The sequence below is a fragment of the Sceloporus undulatus genome, chromosome 1 (genome assembly GCF_019175285.1).
Source record: "Sceloporus undulatus isolate JIND9_A2432 ecotype Alabama chromosome 1, SceUnd_v1.1, whole genome shotgun sequence".
NCBI lineage: Eukaryota > Metazoa > Chordata > Lepidosauria > Squamata > Phrynosomatidae > Sceloporus > Sceloporus undulatus.
In genome coordinates this window covers 42,236,843-42,247,825 of record NC_056522.1, presented here as the reverse complement: position 1 = coordinate 42,247,825, position 10,983 = coordinate 42,236,843, and the positions used below count along the sequence as shown (strand labels likewise).

Here is a 10,983-nt window from a genome sequence, read left to right as displayed (position 1 = left end):
CTGACATCTTCATTCAATCTCTTGGCTGAATCATATCACAAACAATTAGGGGAGTTGTTTCTTTTTCCTTTTATAGCTTCAAATAATAGAAAGGCCCCTTACCGTGCTATTTTTCCCATGAAGCAGATAGAGTGCAAGAAAATACGAAGATATATTTCTACCCCCTCTCCTTTTGGAACTTGATGTCCTTCCAGAATTTAATTAAGGACATAAAATAGGTAGCCCTGGGACAGCTCCTTGGGCAATTTGGTGCCTCTTGGAAAAATAATGTTTTGCTTTTCTTGCCACAAACACTTGGGAAAAGTTACCTTCTTGTGGTTTTTTTTAATTACAGCTCCCAGAATCCCACAGCCAGCCCCACTCTCAGCTGAGAGAGTTGTAGGCCAAGAAAGCAACTTTTCTAAGCTCTGTGGTGTAGTTCTTTAGGATGCCATTTCAAACACAGGGCGGATGGTTGTAAAGACATACTGGGAGCTGGAGAGATTTTCAATATTTAGACTGCAGAGTGGTTTTCAAGTGACATCACTTACAAAACATCTGCCAAGTTGAGAAGTGAATATTTTATTTTTGGCAAGCAAACAAGGTTAGGAGACAAAGGGCAAAAGTTAGTGTTTAAAGAATTTTTCTAACCAGGAACAGAGTTGCTGTTGGTTTTGCTGTGAAAATTAGACACAGTTTTCTTTTCCTTTACTAATCCGACCTGTGGAAGGGACCTTTCAAAACAAACAAAGATTATCTAACTAAACAAATAAACACCCATTCTATTACTTTCACTGAGTCCGATTTAGTTCTACATCTGGACTATTTTTAAGATGAGTTTATAAGGGGAAAAGGAAAGCTAAAACACAACAGACATCAGGGCCTAGAATGGTTACTTTTTTGAACCCTAGTGACCTGTGGACGGGTACCAGAGAAAGTTTCCTAACCAGAAAATATTTGCAGGGTATATTGCAAAAACCTCTTGCACCCCTAGCAGTAACATATGAGCCACAGGAAGCTGGTAGCAGGGTAGAAAGAAAGAAACAACACTTGCATTCTATATCTCTGCCTGAAAATTGAGGTATGTTGGAGGGCCACTGGTAGGGGGAAATACTTTGTGGGAGGACATGGGGACCTTGTCTTCTATGTGCTGGCACCCTAATTGGTGAATTCCGTCCCCCTGAAGGCCCGATTGGCACCAATATTGGTATCATTTCAGAGCCAAGTCAAAATTTGGCTTTTTATTCAAGCCTTCAAACCTAATTTATTTTGTTCAGGCTGTGCATATACTCAGGTTGCATCGTTTGTCTTAACTGGTTTTAAATTGCCTGGTTCTTATAATATATTTTTATTTATATTCCACTCTTCAGGTTGCAATTCTGTATCCTTTTCCCTGGCTGGGAGCTAGTTATATTGATTTCTATGAAACATCTGAGTGGGATGCATGGGCTTTGACTGTGATGCATTAGGTCAATCAGTTGTTTTACCAATCAGTTCTTAATTGACTCTGATTGAATGAGCACCATTTTTTAAAAAGTTATTACGGTATTTTTAATATGAGTACTCATACAAATGTATTGGCAAGGATCATATTTAAATAAACCTTTCTTGTTCCTCACTACCATGTCTCTTCTAACATGGCTTTTGAGGTGACATATACATGCACATTCCAAAACGAAAGCATGCTTAATTTTCAAAACAGTTACTTTCATCCTATGTACATTTATGCAGACATCAAAGCCAAGTGGTTTATCAAATTCCCCCAGAGCACCAACTGTATGTGTTTAGCAGTCTGTCTTTGGTATGGTGCAGATTATTTTTAATGCATACTTCCATGCACTGTTGCAGGCATGTATCCATGCTGCAGACATAAAGCAGTTTGATACCACTGCCACATCAACTGCCATGACTCAATGCCATGAAATTCTGGGATTTATAGTTTTGTAAGGTATTTAGCTTCCCTGGGGCACACTGTTGTGTGTTGATGATGCAAGCTTTTCGGCAGTCTGTTCCAGGCCATAACGCTAGAAGCCAGGAGTCAGTGTGGTATAGTGGTCTGAGTGTTGGATTGGGGGTGCATTAATGCAGTTTGACACAACTTTAAGGATTTTAGCTCTATCCTGTGCATGCCTGGAATTTGTACTTTTACAAGGTCTTTAGCTTTCCTATGTGAAAGAGTGCTGATACTTCACAAAACCACAAATCCTAGGATTCTGTATTATGGAGTCATGGCAGTTACAGTGGTGCCAAAGTGTATTATTCCTACAGTGCAGATGTAGCCTAACATAATAATAATAATAAAAATGTTATTTATATACCGCCCTTCTATAAACCAGGGCGGTGTACAACATCAATATCATATACAGCAAGTACAATTAAAACAGTAAATTCATTAAAAGAAATACATTAAAAACATTCTGGCCAGCTTGCCACCGCTGACATGGGGGGGGGGGGAGACTAATTGGAGCCTGTGTCAGGGAATGCTTGTGTGAACAAGAAAGTCTTCAGCTCCTTCTTGAACTGGGCCAGGGAGGTGGCCGAGCGGAGCTCAATGGGCAGAGAGTTCCAGAGGGTTGGGGCCGAGATGGTAAAAGTCCTCCTTGATGTGGAGGCTAGTCTGGCCCCTGGAACCCTCAATAGCTGCTGCCCAGATGTTCTGAGGGTGCGGGGTGGATTGTAAGGGGAGAGGCGGTCCTCAAGGTATCCTGGGCCCAAGCCATTTAGGGCTTTATTCTAGGAGACCAAGGTCTGAATCCTTGCTCAGCCTTTGAAACCCACTGAGTGCCCTTGGACAACTCACATTCTCTTAGCCTCAGTGGATGACAACGACAATCCATCTCTGAACAAATCTTATCAAGAAAGCCCCATGATAAGTTTGCCTTAGGGCCATGATATGTTGGGAATGACTGGAAAGCACACATCAACACATTCCTTCTTGTAGTCCTAAGTGGGGTTTTTTTTTTGGGGTGGGGGGTGATTTAGGCAACACAGGTTCAACTTACCCCTCCAAGTGATGAACATTAGGGGAATTTCAGGTTTTAGATGGATGGATGGATGGATAGATAGATAGATCAACAAAGCTGCCAACAGTTGTGGATTTTTCTCAGTGGTATCACTATGGGGCTTGTAATGATTGATCTTTACTCTGTCTTAAAGTTATTTTTAAATGTTTTAAATTAGTGTTTTAATAAGACTGCTTCTACCATATATTGTTATAGTTGTATCTCTTTAAATTCTGCCTTGGGCCTGATACTGGCAGAAGGGAGGGCAGTTAGTTAATTAATTAAGATGAGGATATGTTTGCCATTTAAAGTTTATCAACACAGCATTGCATGTTATAGCAGTTTTTCTCAACCAGGTGCCTTCTACATCTGTCGACTACAACCCTATCATCTCCAGCCAGGATGGCAGTAGTAATCTAACACATCTGGAGAACACCAGGTTTGGAAAGGCCATATTCCCTAATTTCCAAAGAAGTGTTTTCTTTCGCAGGGAGGCAACTTGGATATATATGAGAGAGAGAGAGAGAGAGAGAGAGAGAGAGAGAGAGAGAGAGAGAGATTACTGTGGGAAAATTCAAAACAAACAAAGCATTTGAATAGTTTGGAGTGCCACAATGTTTATAAAATTAGAACATCCCACTCTTTGGATGCACCAGAGATTATGTAGGCAGACGTGGTGAATGACATAACCTGGTATTTATAGATTCTGTGACGTCTCTGCAGTCTTTGGTATCATAACATTGGCTCAAACGCCACATGTCTTTTACACAAATGCCAGAAGCTGCCCATCTAACATCTATACTATAAATACAGTTTTCAAAGAAGAAAATAAATGAGCACAGAATAAACGTTTTGTGTCTATTTCATAAGATCTTCAAAAATATTTTTAGAGCACATGTGAATTGAGCTGGCACAATAGAGCATTATAAGGCAACACTCCAGGCTTTGCTTTCTGTTCAGTGTACAATTTCCACTTCTGATATTTAATTTCTACAGTCACAGTGAAACATTGGGGGAGTGCCTGCAATTGGTGATACAGCATCCTTCCTCCCCAGTAGTGACTCCCTTAAAATGTCGGCAGAGGGATGCTAATTGGACAGTGGACTTCCCCCCCCCCAAACAGCTGCACATGTCCCGGTTATCATCTGTGAAATATTTACAAAAGAAGGCACCTGAACTTTACTTTACAGTCCTACCATCGGGGAAGCAGGAAGAGGAGAGAGAAAACTGGGTTGGAGGAGGCAGCTTCCAGTTACTTGGCACATCAAATTGAAAGTCCTGCCTGTTCTCCTCCCCCATCACTGGAGGTGGACTAATGTTTCCCCAGCCACAACATGCCCACTGACCAGCCCTGACCACCCCAAAACACTATATCAGTGCAACTGATTTTTCCCACTGGAAATCATAGCATAACAGAAGCAGGAAAGGGGTTTGCTGACAGATTTTTTGTTAAAAAGAAGCATGTTTCAAATGATCTCTCACAGGAGAAGAACAGAACTGTATCATCATATGATGAGCCTTTTCTGGAGGCTGAATTATCCTGATGTGTGATAAAGCCTTTGGAAACCAAATATAAATCTAGCAGCTCCTAACCTCATGTGATAAATTCTGATATATTTGGAAACCAAATATAAACCCAGTAGCTCCTAACCTGTATACATGTCTGAATTCATAAGAAAAAGAACACTTTGAATAGGAATGGGAGAATTTGCATAATCTCTGAAAATTTTGGGTTTTTGAGAAATAAATGCAAAACTTGGTGTGTTTCTTGTTTGCTCTTTAACATACATGGGTATGTTATACTGTTAATAACTCAGTTGCTTTAAAAAAAAAAGGGGGGGGCTAATAGCTGTGGCTGTGGTCTTCCTTGTACATAGGGTGGTAAATCTGCTCCAGAGTTTAGTACAGAATTTAAAGAAGCTTTCAAAGATGCTGAAACCAATTCCCTAAATAGTCTCAAACACTTTGGATAGGTATTTCAGACTAAAACCCCAAACAGATTCAACAGTCTGCTAACATTAATAACATTAGCTGCCACGAATGGCTGGAGATTAGAATTGCACTTGGGTAGGAAAATCAAATTTCATCCATTTCACTGTGTCAGCAAAACTGGCTTGGGCAGTCCATTTCTGGATGATTCACAGTCTTTTTAGTCTCTGTTCTTTACCTGCCATAATATCAGGCATTTTTGTAGCTGGTCATAAGGTGAATTTGGCCTTGGTCTAAAGCCTTTTATTTGTTTGTTTTATTTTAGGCTGCTGCCACACTGCAGAATTAATGTGGTTTGGCACTGCTTTAATTGTCACAGCTCCTTCCTATGCAATCCTGAAATCTATAGTTTGTTGTGGCACCAAAGCTTTCTGACAGAGAAGACTATCTCACAAAACTGCAAATCCCAGAATTCCATGGCATTGAGCCATGACAGATATTGTGGTGTCAGACTGAATGAATTCAGTATAGATGTAGCCATAGCCATATATTCAACATATTCAGCTTTCTGTGACTCCTAATCTTGAATGGACGGACCTCATTTGTGGCGAGAACGTAGTAAAACTGCACCTTTTCCTGCAATTTGTGACAACAAATCCTGGCAGGAGAAACATGGGGAGGCTACCTAACTCTCCCCATGCTAATGTTTTAATGATACAATCTTAATAGTTTCTGGATCAATTTTTTTAAAAAGTCTATGTTCATTAATGGAGAGACCTTGTCATGCTTAGCAGCCCTGACAGTGTAACAAGGATGGGTACAAAGAGTACTTTTCAGGCCCAGTATTTTTCTGTGCTCTATATTTGCTACAAGGACATCAAAATGTCAGCTGCATCATGTTAACTGACTCAGAGAAAGCCCTTGTCAGAACCAGCACCCTGACATGGCATTTGAGTCTAAACACTGTGTTGCCAGCTCTTTTTAGCAGCATTGCATCAGTAGAAGGCAAGGGAGCAATAACATGGCATGCAAGTATAACAGGTGGATCCATAAAGATGTACCACCATTGACCATTTTTTCCATTAAATGGTAACCAGGGCCAGGTGTGGGGTGGGGGTGAGAAGCTAGCACAAATTTCTCAGTAGTATCATTTTTTATTTTTTTTAATAGCCACTATAAAAATTAATGAATTTCAATGAAAATAATAAACTTGAAATCCCGTGTAAAGGTTTTGATCTGGTCCACCATGGGCTCAAAATCACTTCCAGAAGGAGGGGACAGGAAAGGAAGATACATACAACCACATCACATTTATGGTTGTGAATGACCAAGCACTGAGAAATCAGGTGTGCAGCATTCTCCCAGCTGTGGACTGCAGTCACAGCAGGACCCTGAGGGGTCTCTCCTACTGCCTGTTCTTGACACATCCTACAACTGGGAGAGTGTTGAAAACATCATTCTCCAGTTGCCCGATATGCAATGCCTCAGAAACACTTCACCTGAGATGAATGCCAAGCTGCAAAGATAGGGTTTTGAGATGGGCGGCATTATCAGGTGTAAGTATGATGGTGGGGCTCCATTGTCACAGTTACATTAGGCCTTATCACGCGTGAAACTGGAACTCCAATCTGGGGCCCTTCTGCAGCCCTTCCATAGCGAGGGAGAAGCAGGGTCATTTCAGCTCCAAGGCAATTCATGTGATCTATTATCATACGTGAAGAACGAAATTGTGGTGATTCCTGAGTCAAAGCTGAGCGAGAGCACTTTGAATTACCACACAGGTACATACCATGCAGATTGAACTATTCGAATTGGCACCCTTGCACATGCTCAGTGTGGGTCTGAATGCATCGAGACCTTTTACGCTTCTGGGGTGAAGAAGGGGCCCACTTCCTGGTTCCACTTTCACGTGAATGCAACCCGCATGTGAATTATTCCTGTCATCTCTCCCCCCCAGCCTCCGATGGCCCCTTCCTTTGCTCCCATCTCTCCCTCCAGCCTCCTGTTTCATTCCCTTCATCCCTGCCATCTACATCTAATCTACCCTCCATTTCATTCTCTTCACCCCTGTCATCTAGATCTAAATCTACTCTTCATTTCATTCTCTTCACCTCTGTCATCTAGATCTAAATGTACCCTCCGTTTCATTCCCTCCACCCATCACCTACATCTGTGAAGAAGGGGCCCACTTCCTGGTTCCACTTTCACGTGAATGCAACCCGCATGTGAATTATTCCTGTCATCTCTCCCCCCCCAGCCTCCGATGGCCCCTTCCTTTGCTCCCATCTCTCCCTCCAGCCTCCTGTTTCATTCCCTTCATCCCTGCCATCTACATCTAATCTACCCTCCATTTCATTCTCTTCACCCCTGTCATCTAGATCTAAATCTACTCTTCATTTCATTCTCTTCACCTCTGTCATCTAGATCTAAATGTACCCTCCGTTTCATTCCCTCCACCCATCACCTACATCTAAATCTACCCTCTGTTTCATTCCCTCCACTCCTGTCATCTACATCTAAATCTACCCTCCATTTCATTTCCTCCACTCCTATCATCTAGATCTAGAGCATGGAAAATGTGAGACCTTGGAGGTTTGAGGTGTGTACCAGGACAGAAGCAAAGTTGCATTCCACACCAGACCAATTTGGAGTGAAATTGAAGTGAGCTTAGAAGCAATTTTTGTGAATTCACTTGTTACTGAATTCACCAAAATGAGGAATCACTTTGGATTGACTGCGGAAGCACCTCAGAACAACCCCCCAGAGAAAGCAATCACGTGAGATAATACATCATGTTTTAGCGTGAATCGGCATGGTTGGACCTGCAGTCACGTTGGAAAAAAGCTGCAATAAGGCTCATTGATGCTGCAGGATCTCAGCATATGTGTGTGTGGGGTGCTTATCAAGTTAAAGAATGCAGCTCCTGTCATACTTTTAAAACAATGAATTGTCACTCCTGGAGGATTTCTGGGAAGACAATCCACCCTTTTAGGGAGGGCCAGAAAATGACAATCTGGGGAGTCTGGAGAGGCCAAAGGTTACAAAACAACTTGGATAAGGCTGAATGTGGACTGTGATGTGGCAAACTCCTGCAATGGTTAGTGTGGTTTAATTCTGATTCATGTTCATCTGTAATTGCATGTGATGATTACTGTTGGGTTCTGATTTAATAACAGTTAGCCAGTTAAGTCTTATTTAAACCAAATGGGTAACACTCCTAGTGAACATGGGGAAATTTAAACATTATTCAGTTTATGAAGCTTGTTTACATATGAAGTACAACATGTTAAGAGCTATGATTTGTCTAGTCCATCACTGGGCAATTTGTGATCCTTAATGTGCCTTGTTAAACTGTATGTCCAGTAATGGCTCCCTGTTGCATTTCTTGGCAACTGCCTGGTGATGTTCTGGGAGTTCTGTTCCAGAAAGGTAACTTTTCCAATTACTAATACCTTGTCAATCAACAGTTCATGAATAAGCACCCTTTGGGCTATATGCAGAATGATGTTTATCAAACCGCTTTGATCTTTGGAAAAGCAGTATATACATAAAAAATTATTATTATTATTATTATTATTATTATTATTATTATTATTATTATTATTAAAATGTTACTTTGGATAAATAATGTGTAGTCTCTGAAGATGACAACAAAAATTAAGGGATATATTTTCACAGTGTGTCTTTTGCAGGAAAAAATAGTTTAGCATTCGAAGGTTTGTTGTTTGTTTTTGTTTTTTTCATGCACACATCTAATTATTTAGCGGCATCAGCTGGTGCAGAGTAGGTATCCCTCAATTTCATGGCAGCTTTGAGTAGTGCCTTTTAGGGCTGCTTTCGACAGGCTGTTGTGCAACTTTGTATTGAAGGCTGAAAATCTGGCATGTTACTACCTCATCAGTTTCAGCACAATCAATACAAATAAAGTTCAACAGCAGAGAGAGCCAAAGGTAGGTTTTGCAAGCATAAATCAATAAGGTGTTTAGGAGACAAATGGCATGAGTTATAACTCTCAGAAATCCTTTATTTTTGCTTCCCAGAGACCCTCTCCATGATGCCAAAATCAGTCCAGAAATTGCCTTACTTCACCCTAGAGCAGTTCCGCACTCTCTAGAGAGAAATTTCATAAAGGCTATAAAAATCATGAGAACAAATTACCCCGGTCCAACACAGTCTTTTAGTGTCAATATCTTGACACATATGGAAAACTGTGGCAAGCATCCTGTTAGTGACAATGGTGCAGTACACACTGCCAATAAGCAGCGTACCAGTGCCAATACTAGGGTTAGGGACTGTGTGGCAATCACACAGTCCCTAACCCTAGTACTTAGTGGCGGCATTACAATGGCAGCGCTGCCATTGTGACATAAGCGCTGCGTGGCATCTGCATGGCGTCACACATTGATTACGTCGCAAGTCTATGCCGCAGAAAGAACCCGGAAATACTGGGCCCAGGTTACCTTGAGGACCGTCTCTCCCCATACATTCCGGCCCGCACCCTCAGAACATCTGGGCAGCAACTACTGAGGGTCCCTGGGGCTAGATTAGTCTTCACTACAAGGAGATCATATTCCATCATCGCCCCGACCCTCTGGAATACGCTGCCCATTGAGCTCCGCTTGGCCGCCTCCCTGGCCCAGTTCAAGAGGGAGTTGAAAACCCTCTTGTTTCGATCTGCCTTCCCCAATACAAGCTCCAGCTAGTCTCCCCCCCTCTGACAGCAAGGGTAGCTGGCTGATGGGGTTTTAATATTGATTTTAATGGCTTTGTATTTGTATTGTTGGTTTGATAGTCTTGTTTGATATTGCACTGTATTGTATATTTTGATTGTTGTTCACCACCCTGATCGTAGGAAGGGCGGTATACAAATAAAATTTTTATTATTATTTTACTACAGTGTTGATGCACCATTTGGGGGCTGCACCGTCCCTGCAGAGAAAAAACAGATGCTGGTAGGCCGCCTTTACTCAATTGTCTGTCCCGGGCCATAGACATGCATAATTACATCTTATGCTTGCATATGTATTTTTCTGATTGTTGGGGAGGTTGGTATTCCCTTCCTGCCCCCCCCCCCCATGATCAAAGCCCCACTTCAAACTCACTGGAAATCCAGCATGGCATGGTGGTTTGAGTGTTGGTCTATGATTCTGGAGATCAGGGTTCAGTTCCCAGCTCCATCCTCTCAGCCTCAGGGGAAGGCAAGGGCAAACCTCCTTTCAACAACTTTTTGCTAACAACAACAACATATTGCTGCAAAACAGCAATAGGTCCACCAGCAATGACCGGTCCATTTCTGGGGGAGAGCAGAAGGGAACGGAGAAGCATCTGGCTATGTTCCTATAGCCAAGTGCAGACTGATGTCATCATCAGCTGAGGACTCCAGAACATATCTTTGGAAGATATCCATGGTCAAGGATGAGAACATGGACACTTCTGTGACCCTCCTGGATGGCCATTGATGACCATGGGGAGCTATGACCATGACAAGGTGAATCCTAGGGCTAGTAAAGGGAAGGTGTAGTGGCATTCTTCACGAGGAACTTTTATGCTATGCACACCAAGTTGAAGTAAGATGAGGACAAAGGGGGACAGTTTAAGGAGAGAGAAACTGGGACATTGCAAAAACAGCTAGAAAAGTGGGACAGCACAGGATTAATCAGGAGTGTCACTGCCTAACTGGGATAGTTGGAGGGTATGAAGTGGTCAGATATTGAAAAACAGGTGACTTTTAAAAGATTCAGCAGTTCAAGGAAGGGTGTCTGTAACCTATTTAAAAGTGGCACTAGATTTCCTGAAGGCATTGAGAAGAAGCAGTTCACCTGAGGGAGGCAGAAAGATGATGGCTTGGTAAGCCTGGAGGGACACAATCTTGAGTTATACATTTTGTCCCCTCTAGCTATTTGTTTTTCTATGTCTACAAGTCAACTCAGAATAATGTAATATATGTATTATCTACTCTGTTATTGCAATTTTTATCTGTACACCGCTTTGATCACTGCGGAAAAGCGGTTTATAAGTAAAACTATTATTATTATTATTATTATTATTATTATTATTATTATTATTATTATTA

General features: G+C 41.7%; 1 long non-coding RNA gene across 1 annotated transcript in view; it reads left to right on the top strand.

The window, feature by feature from the left end:
* The first annotated feature begins 985 nt into the window (after positions 1-985).
* The window catches only part of LOC121922637, a 12,331-nt gene continuing 2,333 nt past the window's right edge, over positions 986-10,983 (top strand). The window contains exons 1-4 of the long non-coding RNA XR_006102206.1: positions 986-1,060; positions 1,350-1,360; positions 8,274-8,339; positions 9,808-9,862. This is a non-coding gene — a long non-coding RNA (uncharacterized LOC121922637). The remainder of the gene's footprint in view (positions 1,061-1,349; positions 1,361-8,273; positions 8,340-9,807; positions 9,863-10,983) is intronic.